Raw genomic sequence first — 12,762 nt, forward strand, 5'->3', positions numbered from 1 at the left:
TAAAAGGTACAGAGTGAGAGTGGGAGAGACAGAGACCGAGAGACTGAGAGGCTGATTCGCCCTAAGTTAGAACTTTTAAAATGTTCACTTCCTTTTTTTCCTCCCAACAAAAACTCCCAGGACTCAAAACAGAACATAAAGCTTTCTGCCCATGGACACTGCTGAGTAAGCATCATTAAAGTCTCCCCTCCCACCATGGTCATGTCTAAGTCAGAGTCTCCCAGACCCCAAACAGCTGTAGAAGCTCTTCATCAGAGGTTTGAGCTTTGAAACAACTGATGAGAGTCTGAGGAGCCTTTTTTTAAAAAATATTTTCATTTATTTATTTGGCAGAGAGAGACACAGCGAGAGAGGGAACACAAGCAGAGGGAGTGGGAGAGGGAGAAGCAGGCTTCCCGCGGAGCAGGAGCCCGATGTGGGGCTTGATCCCAGGACCCCTGGGATCATGACCTGAGCCTAAGGCAGATGCTTAACGACTGAGCCACCCAGGTGCCTGCTGAGGAGCCATTCTGAAATGCAGAACGCTTATGGACTGTGTGTTCATGAAAGATCCAAACACCAAGCGCTCCAGAGGTTTTGGGTTTGTCACATATGTCACTGTGGAGGAGTGGATTTAGCCACGAATGCAAGGCCACACAAGGTGGATGAAGAGTTGTGGAACCAAAGAGGGCTGTCTCAAGAGAAGATTCTCAAAGACATGGGGCCCACTTGGCTGTGAAAAAGACTTTTGTTAGTGGCATTAAAGAAGACACAAGAACATCATCTGAGCAATTATTTTGAACAGTATGGGAAAATTGAAGTGAATGACATCATGACTGACTGGGGCAGTGACAACAAAAGAGGCCTTTGCTTTTATAACATTTGATGACCATGACTCCATATATAAGATTGTGGTTCAAAAATACCGCACTGTGAATGGCCACAACTGTGAAGTAAAGAGAGCCCTGTCTAAGCAAGAGGTGGTGAGTGCTTCATCTGGCCAAAGAGGTCGAAGTAGTTCTGAAAATTTTGGTGGTGGTCGTGGAGGTGGTTTTGGTGGGAATGACACCTTTGGTCATGGAGGAAACCTCAGTGGGTGAGGGGACGTTGGTGGCACTCGAGGTGGTGGTGGATATGGTGGGAGTGGGGGTGGCTACAACGGATTTGGTAATGATGGAAGCAACTTTGGAGGTGGCAGAAGCTCTAATGATTTTAGCAACTACAATAATCACCTTCAAAATCAAAAACCTTCAAGAAGGATATTTTGGAGGCTGAAGCTCTGGCCCCTGTGGTGGTGGAGGACAATACTTTGCCAAACCACAAAACCAAGGTGGCTACAGTGGTTCCAGCAGCAACAGTGGCTTATGGCAATGGTAGAAGGTTTAAATTACTGCCAGGAAACAAGGCTTAGCAGGAAAGGAGAGTGAGAGGAATGACAGGGAAGCGACAGGCTACAACAGACTTGTGACCTCAGCCAAGCACAGTGGTGGCAGGACCAGCCTGCTAAAAGAAGACATGTTTTAGACAATACTCATGTGTATGGGCAAAAAAACTTGAGGATTATTCGTGATTAATTATATAACAGGTTATTTTAGTTTCTGTTCCGTGGAAGATGTAAAGCACCCCAAGAAACGGTTTTAATGTAATTTTTTGTTTTTTGGGTTTTTTTTTTTTTTTGCACCCCTGTTGCCAATTGCTAAATGTAATAGTCTGATCATGGTGTTGAGTAAATAATATCATAAAAAAAAACAAAAAAACAAAAAAACAAACAGACCGAGGAATACTTCCTCCCTCACTTTGTCTAAAGATTAATGACTTCGTATCATTCTCACTGTTTATTATTTCAAAGAGACAACTTTTCTTTTTCTAAAATCAATCCAGTGGGTTTGTCCTAATTCATTGTTCATAATCTGATCCTGTCCTTCTCTAGAGAAATGTTAGTTCCAGAGAACTCTTGCAGCCACTTTACTAATGATAAATCTTGCTTCTTCCACAGTACCTCCCTCACCTGACCCAGCCTAGGCATTGAAGCTTACCACACACTGAACTGAACTTCAGGGCACTAGGCAGCTGAAGAGCTGATCTAATTTCAATGGCTTGTCCCTCCACCAGCATCTTATTCCAGAATTTCCTGGAAACTACCAGGAAAGTCCACTAGAGGTCACTTTACTGCCACAAGCAATGGGTAGGGAATTTCAGAGCTTCATTTCCCCTAAAAAGGTTATGAAATAACAGTGTTGATGTTAAAAGTTCTAAGGAAATACAATAGCAACTTGGGAATTAATATGTCTTTCCATAATGCAAAGTGCTCCCAGAATTTCAAACACAGGAGGCTAAAAGTGCTTATGGAAATTATGAAAAATTGAGAGATCAGTCTCTTGCTTTCTAAAAGCCACATTCACCACTCATTTCTTCAAACTACACCAGAACCCCAATGACCCCAGAAGGACACTAGAGCAGGTAGGGTTCCTAATTTGGAGATGGCACATTCATGGGTAACGGAAGGTCTGTGAACCTCTAAAAACTGTGTTTTTCTGAAGACAGAAAGATCCTCAAAAGAGGATTAAGAGATGAGAGACTCAGAAACACAGAAGAGTTGCTTTTTTTTTTTCACTCTTTCTTGTCATCTAAGAAAATTCAGTGAGAAATTTGGACTCAGAAACCCTTTCCAACACTAAGATTTTTCTCAGCCAGCCAGAGACAGATCAAGGAATTGATGTTTCATCCCCTGTTCTTTAGAAAGGGCCTGAATGACAGCAACTGAAAGGCTAGCAAAACCTCAGCATTCACCACCAAACTAAAAGGTACAAAATAAATGATAATTGTAGTTAAGGCAGAATTCAACCTAAAAAGAAAAGGAAGATAACATGAGAAAGGCTCACCAGGACCTGAAACCCCAGGCACTAGGGACAAATGGGGATCACTGACATAGAAAAAGGGGTGGAAACCCTCAGTGTGATGCAGATTTGTTTGAAGTGGAGTGACCAGCTCCTATAGGAGTCCCCACAAGGCCAGCTCACCCCTCCCCCACAGCCCTGCATGAGCTCATAATACCTAGTCTTCTGATGGCAGTTGCCTCTTTAGGAATTTAAACTGACCAAAATGGAAAGCTTTGGATGAGTGGAGCTGGAGTCTGCCATCGGTGTAAAGTCTGAGAATTCAGAAAGTTCTGAAGTGTTGGCAGGTGAGCCTGAGAGAAAAGAGAATTCGGAGAACTGTGATTGATTTCTGTCCTGTTAAGGATAGAAGATTTGGGCTTTGATGTATATTTAAACCATCTCTGGGGAGTTTGGGGTTTAGAGTGTTTTGGAAAATAAAACAAGTCTTTGGTTTTGACTATTATTCCTGATCCCATCCATCAATTAAATTTGACTTTATTGTTAAAATATCTAGCAAAAATCCTGCCCATTTGAAGATGGTGCTAGGTATCCTTGTACCTACACACTTTCCCTAATCCTCCAGGGAAATGACTATATTCTCTTGTCTCAGCACTGGGTTCCATCAGAATTGGCCAGGCTTAATGGAAAGAACTGGGTTTTATACTACGTCTTAAAAGCAATCAAACTGGAAATCCTAGAGTGGAATCATCTCAAAATAGAGGCATAGTCCAATTTTGGAGCAGACTGCCATCCATTTGGTCCTAAAAATAGTAACAGTTTCTTTTTAAATCAAAGGATCAAACAGGCACCTCTGTCTACAAGCACATTGGGGAGAAAAAGAGCCAAATTTATACTTTCAAGCCAATGACATCCAGTATACTACACAAGCAAGTAGAAACAAAACCAAGAGACTACAAGACTGATTCCAGCTCCAAAACAAGTTCTGTGACCTTCTCAGGTCTCTTACCTTCTTGCTACCACAAGATACTCCATTTGATTGGACAGTCAGCATGTTACAGTGAAAAGTCTAAGGATTCAAAGTCCAGGCATTATTCCCTTGGAACCTCTGAGATCTAAATGCCAATGTAGTCATTTTCTAGTTGGATGATTTTGAAGTTGTTTAACTTCAGTTTCCTTATCTGTAAAATGGAAATAATATCTACCATGTAGGGATTAGGGATGTGGGTGTGTGTGAATTATCCCAGTCTCCTCTCAGATGACAGGGTAAGACAAAATACAAAGTACTATACAGAAAGAACTTTGAAAAACAAAAGTATTGCATAAAGAACAGTAATTTAATAAATCCATAATGATACAGAGCATATTGAGGGTTCACTTCTGCCATCATACACAACAAAAATAGACTAAAACTTGTTTCAGATCTATTGAAATTGCTATTTCAATCATTTGTAGGACAAATAAGAAGCTACCAGAAGAAGACTAGTTTCTACTCAACATCAGGAAAAGTTACCAACAGCAGTCCTAAAACAGAAGGGCTGACTCTGGAAACTGTGAGTTCCTTGTTACTAGGATCATAGGACAGGTGTAGAAGATGGGAGGGAAATGAAGAAGGGACTCAAGGATGTCCAGATCAACCACTGGCCTTGGACTTTATCAGGTCTCTTCCAAACTTAAAAACTTTGCTAGAGAATTACAGAAGGATATTCTACATCAAAACTACCCTCCTGGGGCTCCTGGCTGGTTCAGTCGGTAGAGCATGTGACTCTTAATCTCTGGGCAATGTGTTCAAGCCCCGCATTGGGTGTAGAGCTCACTTAAAAACAAAAACCAAAACAACAACAACAAAAAAACCCTACACTCTTGATCTACTTTCCTACATTGGTTGCACTAACTGAAGGAAATATGGTCATTCACATTCCCTGCTTCTTTGCAATTATTCCTAAAAACAGTCACAGGAGCTGGAAACTTAGCTCTAGGACACAGTAGCTTAAAAAGTAAAAGCTACAGGGGTGCCTAGCTGACTCAGTAGGTGGAGCATGCAACCCTTGATCTCTGGTTCAAGCCCCAGGTTGGGTGTAGAGATTACTAAAAATAAACTTTAAAAAATTAAATTAAAAATTTATTTTAAAAAGCAAAAGCTATGGGGCACCTGGGTGGCTCAGTTAGTAGAGAGTCCAGCTCTTGATTTCAGCTCAGGTCATGATCTGGAGGTCCGAGGATCGAGCCCCCATCAGGTTCTGTGATCTGTGGGGAGTCTGCTTGGGATTCTCTCTCTCCCTCTCTCTCTGTCCCTCTTCCCATGTGCTCTCTCTCTCTCTCAAATAAAATAAATCTTTTTTAAAATTTTTAAAAATTTAGGGTCGTCTCGGTGGCTCAGTCAGTTAAGCATCTGCCTTCGGCTCAGGTCATGATCCCAGGGTCCTGGGATCAAGTCCCAAATCAGGCTCCCTGCTCGGCAGGGAGCCTGCTTCTCCCTCTGCCCCTCCCCCTGCTTGTTCTCTCTTGCTCTCTCTCTGTAAAATAAGTAACACTTTAAATTTTTTTAATTTAAAAAATAAAACAAAAGCTACATTGATGGCATGAAAAATCATTTTGTAACATGTTTCAGATTGTTTGCTCAAAAACAAATACAAACTTCTATGTATATATTTGAATTCAATTCTCCAGTTTATCTTCCTAATAAACTCCTCACTTTTTTCATAAGAATTCTAAGAAAAACAAATATATTCTCAGAATATCTGAAGACTTTTGAAGTTAAAATAAGCTAGAAGCCACCAAATAGATGTTGTGTGTGGCGTACCTAAAAGCAAACTCAAAGCAGGGAGTTGCCAGTTGTCTAAACATATATAGAGACCAAAGCACTGTACGTAGTGGAGATATACACAGGAATCTCTGGAGTGAGACTTTCTGGCTTTAAATCCTGGTGTTGCTACCTGTTAGCTACAAGACCTAAACTAAGTTACTTGATCTCTGTACCCCAATGTCTTCACTGCCAAAAGGGAATAACAGTATATACTTCATGGGCTTAGTGTGTGGATCAATGACAAAATACTTATGAAGTTGTTTGCATAGTCCCCAGGCATGTGAGTGAGTGCTTATGAAGTAATAGACACCATTAATACAATAGCTCCCTCTGGATGGGTGATAGGTTTTAAATGTAGACTTGCTGAAATATTTTTAAATGAAATTTTTATTATAAAAATAATATATGCTTATTGTTAAATATGGAAATGACTACAAAAAATTTTAAAAGAACATTAATTCCTTGTAATCCTACCAATTAAGGAAAGGGCTAATACATTTGATGCATTTCTTCCAAATATTTTTTCTTGTATATTTTCCATAGTTGGGGATCATATCTTCACAGTCTGGTAGATTGAGAACTAGGGTTAAAAGCTGTATATCTTTCAGTGTCATAGGTGAGCTCCTCCCAGAGATACCTTTTTTTTAAAAGAATATTTTACTTGACAGAGAGAGAGTGTGTGTGAGCACAAGCAGGGGGAGTTGCAGAGGGAGGGGAGGAAGCAGGCTCCCCACTGAGCAAGGAACCCAAAGCAAGGCTCAATGCCAGGACGCTGGGATCGTGATCTGAGCCAAAGGCAGACACTTAACCGACTGAGCCACCCAGGTGCCCCCCCCCCCCACAGATACCTTGAAAAACTGTATTTTTCTCTTCTTCATTATCCTTTTTTTCCAGAAAGTTACTACCTACCTAGTAAGGACATAGCCCTGTGACCCATGGCTTCTTTATTTTTTTCTAATATTTTATTTTTTTTAAGATTTTATTTAATTATTTAATAGTGAGAGAGAGAGAGCACAAGTGGGGTAGGAGCAGAGGGAGAAGCAGAAGCCCTGTTGAGCAGGAAGCCCAATACAGGGCTCAATTCCAGGACCCTGAGATCAGGACCTGGGCAAAAGGCAGATGCTTAACTGACTGAGCCACCCAGGCATCCCTAAGATTTTATTTTTAAGTAATCTCTACACCCAGAGTGGGGCTTAAACAACTCCAAGACCAAGAGTCACATGCTCTACCAACAGAGCCAGCCAGGGGCCCCTTCCTGTCTTCTCAATGTGAATTTTCTCACTTTCGAATGTATATCTCTTTCTTAAGCACCCCAGGAGGTACCCTCTTCTTGTGTAACCCAAACTTCTCTTCTCCCTTTCTCTCCAATGTTGGCCTGGCCCTGGAGAATTCCTCCTCCATAAAAAAAAAAAAGTTATTGCTCTGGAACTAGGTGTGACCAGGAAAGATTTTCAGGGTATGAATTAGAATAAAATGGAGTGGAGAGAGATGTTTAGAGTTGGAGCTTCTTCTCACCATCATTTCCTTCAACATTTTTTAACTACACAAATTATATAAAGCTTCGTAGATATAATTACCCATTTGTCCTATTAGATGTATGACAAACAGGAACATCTGGCTGGATCAGTCAGAAGAGCATGCAACTCTTGATCTCAGGGTTGTGAGTTCAAGCCCCATGTTGGGTATAGAGATTAATAAAAAAATTAATAAATTTTAAAAAATTAAGAATAAATAGATAAAGATGACCAACATAACTTTAAACTGGATAGTCAAGAAACTGATTGTTCCCTACTCTATAATAAAGCACAGTGGTTGTCAGAGTTAGAACTCATCAACTGCTCCCATCTAATCTAGTACTTTTTTTTAAGATTTTATTTTTAAGTAATCTCTATACCCAATGTGGGGCTCAAATTTACAACCCTGAGATAATTTACAATCCTGAGATCAAGAGTTGCATGCTTTACCGACTGAGCCACCCCTCTAATCTAGTACTTTTAACTGTGTAGTTCATTCTTACTACAGCTATTGCTATGTTCAGCAATAAAATGTCACCATAATAATGTACTATCACCACTATCAGCAAACACCTACCATTTTTCATGTGCCTAGGTAGTTGGCTACGTCTATTTTTACATAAATTAGCTCATTCAACCCTCAAAACAAGTCTGTGAGATTACCTATTATGCAGCTGAAAAAAAAAAGAATTTGAATCAAAGTCTGTTTTGATTCCAAAAATCACTGAAATTTTATTCTAATTCATACCCTGAAAATCTTTCCTGGTCACACCTAGTTCCAGAGTTTTGACACAATAACATTTCATAATACGCTAACATCGTCTTTTAGATTCATGCTAGAATATTAGACTTTTGGAGAGAAAAAGACTTATAAAATATAACCATGTCTGGGAAGGTAGTCCTCTTTGAGAGAGTATAGTTTCTGGCAGAAGAAAATAGGAAGTGGGAAGACATGGAGAAGACACCTGTCCAACCAGCCAAATTGGCTAAATCAATCCCTGAGGCAGCTAATCACAGCTTCACAAAAACAGGCTGGTAATAAAATACTTCAGCTAACCAAACCAGAGAAAATCCAAGACAGTCCAGGATGCCATCAAGTAGTACTGCTCTTTGGCTGATAGAATTATAGAGAGGTTCTTAGATTACAGTTTTACACATGACAACTATCCCCATCATTTGGTGAAACATTTTCTAGCCCAAACCTCATAATCTGGGATAAAACAGTATAATCTGCGTATTTTCTTCTGAGGGCTAGAAAGAAAAGTTCAAATTTCCAAAATGTTCCAGGAAAAGATGCCTTTTCATCTCTTTCCCTGTCTCTCTATAATGGCTCCTATATGTAGCTCATTGCAGTGAGTTCAAGCCCCACACTGGGGACAGATTTTACTTAAAAATAAATAAATAAATAAAATAATAAAAAGTGGGGAAAAGAGAAAGATTCAGTGAAGGAGTTTGAGAAGGAACAACCAATGAGGAAGAAAACCAGGGAAGTGTGGTATTCTTGGGACACAAAAGAAAGTAAATATTTCCAGGAAGAGAAAGTGACCAATTGCGTTAATGCCCTTAATGATGAAAACTAAGAATTGACCTCTGTTTATAGCAACTTAGAAGTTGGTATTATTAGGTAGCTCCACAAGAGCTACTTTTGTGGAATGATAGAGATGAAAGCCTAACTGGATTAAGTTTTAAAGATTATGGGAATACGGAGTTCCTGGGTGGCTCAGTCAGTTAAGAGGCCAACCAGTTTTGGCTCGGGCCATGATCTCAGAGTCCTGGGATCAAGCTCGGGTAGGGCTCTGCCCTCAGCAGGAACTCTGCTTGTGGGTTCTCTCTCTCCCTCTGCCCCTCCTGCCACTTGCATGCTCTCTCTCTCTAAAATAAATAAATCTTTTAAAAAATTAAAAAATTTAAAAAGATAATGGTAAGAGAAGAATTAAAGATAGCAAATTTAGAACATTTTCTCTTTTTTAAAGATTTATTTATTTGAGAGAGAGAGCACACGCACATGGGTGGGAAAGGGAGAGAGAATCTCAAGCAGACTCCCCAGCGAGTGAGGAGCTCGACACAGGGCTCATCTCACAGCCCTCAGAGCATGACCTGAGTCGAAATCAATAGTTGGACTCCTAACGGACTGAACCACCCAGGAGACCCTCAGGTGTACTTGTTTTAGCAAGTCTCAGTCTTCAGGAGCTTTTGTTAAGGTCAATTCCTTGTCAAATCTTCCCCTCTCCATCTTCATCACCATCCCACTTCACACTCCGTCCACCGTACTGCCACAGCACTTTGTAAATGCCTCTATTTTTTTTAAAGATTTTTATTTATTTATTTGACAGAGAGACACAGTGAGAGAGGGAACACAAGCAGGGGGAGTGGGGGAGGGAGAAGCAGGCTTCCCGCAGAGCAGGGAGCTGGATGCAGGGCTCGATCCCAGGACCCTGGGATCATGACCCAAGCCAAAGGCAGACGCTTAACGACTGAGCCACCGAGATGCCCCTAAATGCCTCTATTGCGATACTACATTGAATTTACCAGTACTCCACGTCTATGAGGGAAGGGGTTACCATTATCTTATGTTTGTGCTCCCAGTGTACGGCAAAGTGCCTGGAACATAGAAAATACTTAATAAATGTCAGTGGAATGAAGGAATAATGAATAAATCAGTGAATGAATGAAAGGGAAAGGAAAAATAGAAGGGTTAGGAATAAAAATAATAATAAGGGGACACCTGGGTGACTCAGTCGTTAAGCGTCTGCCTTCGGCTCTGGTCATGATCCCAGGGTCCTGGGATCGAGCCTCATGTCAGGCTCCCTGCTCTGCGGGAACCCTGCTTCTCCCTCACCCACTCCCCCTGCTCATGTTCCCTCTCTAGCTGTCTCTCTGTGTCAAATAAATAAATAAAATCTTTAAAAAAAGAATAATAAGGGGGGGGTGCCTGGCTGGCTCAGTCCAAAGAGCATAAGACTCTTGATCTCAGGGTTATGAGTTTGAACCTCACATTAAATAAACAAATAAATGAATACTTTTTAAAAAGGCAATTAGTTTTCAATAAGAAATTCCCTTATTTAGTCATACCTCTTCATTTTACAGAAGAAAAAAAACAAACTTGTGTTAGTTTAATGACTTGCCTAAATTAGTTACTATCAGGGGCACCTGACTGGCTCAGTTGGTAAAGCATGATTCTTGATCTTGGGCCTGAATTTGAGCCCCATGTTGGGCATGGAACCTACTTTATTTTTTTTTCCCCAAAGATTTTATTTATTTATTTGAGAGAGAGAGAATAAGCAGGGGGAGTAGCAGGCAGAGGGAAAGGGAGAAGGAGGTTCCCCATCAAGCTCCTTAAGGAGCCCAATGCAGGGCTTGATCCCAGCACCCCAGGATCATAACCTGAGCCAAAGACAGGTGCTTAACCCACTGAGCCACCCAGGAGCCCCAGAACCTACTTTAAAAAAGAAACAACTAGGGGTGCCCAGGTGGCTCAGTGGGTTAAGCGACAGCCTTTGGCTCAGGTCATGATCCTGGGGTCATGGGATCAAGCCCCACATTGAGCCCCGCACCGAGCCCCGAGCCCCGCATCAAGCCCTGCATTGGGCTCTCCCTGCTCCGCAGGGAGCCTCCTTCTTCCTCTCCCTCTGCCCGCTCCCCTCCCCCCGCTTGCGCTCTTTGCTCTGTCAAATAAATAGATAAAATCTTTAAAAAGAAAAGAGAGAGAAGAAACAACTAGCTATTGTCAGAAGCAGGGCTATAAAGCAACAGGGCTTTTAGCCTTAACCAAGTCCCTGATCTTTTCTCATTATTATAACATTGATCACATTGTATTGCCAGTCTTCCCCATCACATCGAACTTCTTGAAGGCAGTAAGGATGTCTTATCTCTAATCTATCCCTTGATTATAAACGATAAAGGTAATAAATATAGCCCGTGGTGCCATAGAAATAACCTCAAAATCAAATACATGGGCTTGCAATCCCCTTTAACACCACTTGTCTGTCCTAATTTCCACACTGCCAGAGATATCTGAATGAGTTTTAGTGAAACAGTGAAATAACCCTGAGCTTTAAAAACCAAACACACTTGAGTTTAAATCCCAGTTCTGAAATTTACTGTAATATTAGGCATACTATTTAGAATCTCAGAGCTCAGTTACCTTATTGGCAGCCCAGATCAGAAAGGCCAGGAAAGCAGGTAATAATGCCTATCCTGCAAACTAGCATACTACAGGTGTTCAATTAAATGGTATTTTATTGTTGTTATTATTAATTAGCAAATTAGCTAATTCATTCATTAAAAAGCGGGGCATTTTTTTAATTCCTCTCTGCATATCAAAACCTCACCTGTCCTTTAAACCATTTCCAGGCAGACTTTTCCAGAAATTTTCAGAGTTATAACCACCTTTACCTGACTTCACATAAAACTGAGTGGCCCATACACAACTTTTAGCATTGGATTATAAATTCTATCTTACGCTATTCTCTATTTTTTTATTATGTGCATATATCATTTTTTCATCAAATTGTAAACTTTTTGACCATGTAATAGGGTGGCACAGAGAGAAGAGAAGCAGGGAAAACAGCACAGAGGCTAATTATAATAGCTCTGACATGGGATGATGAGAATGAGAGCTGGGGCAGTGGCGGTGGAAGGAGAAATGGGTCTCAGAGACACTTTAATGATAGAACTGGCAGGATTTGGCCCCTGACTCCATGTGATGGATAATGCTGGGGTGGAGAGTAAAAGATGATCTAAGGTATCTAAAATAAATGGTTGACCAAATGATGATTTTATTATCTAAAATAAGAAGTAAAATAGAAGCGACTGGAGACTGGGGGTGATGGAAGGACAAAAGGTATTAAAGATGTGTTAAATCTTTTGCAAGTAGGCAAGAGTGGGCACTGAAAAGAGAGAAAAGGATCTAAAAGATTGAAAACTCTTGGTTGGGGATATTTCCTCAGGAAACAAAGCAGCTTCTGAACCAAAGCTACACAAGAGATAAGAGAAACTGAGGTGGGGTGGGGAGGATACAGGAGGTTGGAGAAAGCAGTTCATTCAGTGAAGCCCTGGAGGGCAGAAATAGGCCCAGAGGGTAAATGTTACAAGTAAATTTTTATTTGCCCTAAGGGAGAATTTTCTAATAACATGAGGTTACTGAGTCACCCAGTCTTGGAGGGAACAGCTCTGCTTTGGGATCCAGGAAGCTAAGTATCCCACTGTATGATTTTGGACCAGTCATTTCACCCCCAAGCTGTCCCACTGCAAAATTCAGATCAAAGCTATTATGCTTATTATTTTAGTGCTAGTGCTTATTAGGACACCTCCTGTTATCACTGAGTGTGACAGAAGAAACAGATTTGTGACCATCAATGCATCTCACATAAAATGCAGATAGAGTAAATAAGGTTACAGCTCAGATCAGGGAGATGAGTAAAACCTTAATTATGAACCAGTTGATCCCCACACCCATTCTTACAATGAGTAGTTTAGAAAGTACATACATTTCTGTTTCTTCTTTGAGAATGTCTTTTCTTACCTGTTTTTCTGTCCATTCTTCAAAGTCATGAGTTAACCTATGAGTGGAGAAATTATAGTGGAAGAGCTTCTATAATTTATAATAGAACAACATTTCAATCAA

At 40.7% G+C, this 12,762-nt stretch overlaps 1 protein-coding gene and 1 pseudogene across 5 annotated transcripts in view; both read left to right on the plus strand.

Moving 5' to 3' along the window:
* The first annotated feature begins 201 nt into the window (after positions 1-201).
* On the plus strand, positions 202-2,083 carry LOC112831066 (heterogeneous nuclear ribonucleoprotein A1-like; annotated as a pseudogene).
* A 974-nt stretch (positions 2,084-3,057) lies between these two features.
* The window catches only part of USP44 (ubiquitin specific peptidase 44), a 53,689-nt gene continuing 43,984 nt past the window's right edge, over positions 3,058-12,762 (plus strand). For 4 of the 5 annotated variants that reach the window (XM_073900489.1, XM_073900496.1, XM_025881447.2 and 1 more), the window contains exons 1-2: positions 3,058-3,163; positions 4,272-4,369. The gene's annotated coding sequence lies outside the window, so the exon portion shown is untranslated. Of the gene's footprint in view, positions 3,164-4,271; positions 4,370-11,672; positions 11,881-12,762 lie in introns of all 5 variants that reach the window. The other variant, XM_073900490.1, reaches the window with a different exon arrangement.

The sequence above is a fragment of the Callorhinus ursinus genome, unplaced genomic scaffold, assembly GCF_003265705.2.
Source record: "Callorhinus ursinus isolate GAN/ISIS: 27379988/994484 unplaced genomic scaffold, GSC_fseal_2.0 scaffold14, whole genome shotgun sequence".
Classification (NCBI taxonomy): domain Eukaryota; kingdom Metazoa; phylum Chordata; class Mammalia; order Carnivora; family Otariidae; genus Callorhinus; species Callorhinus ursinus.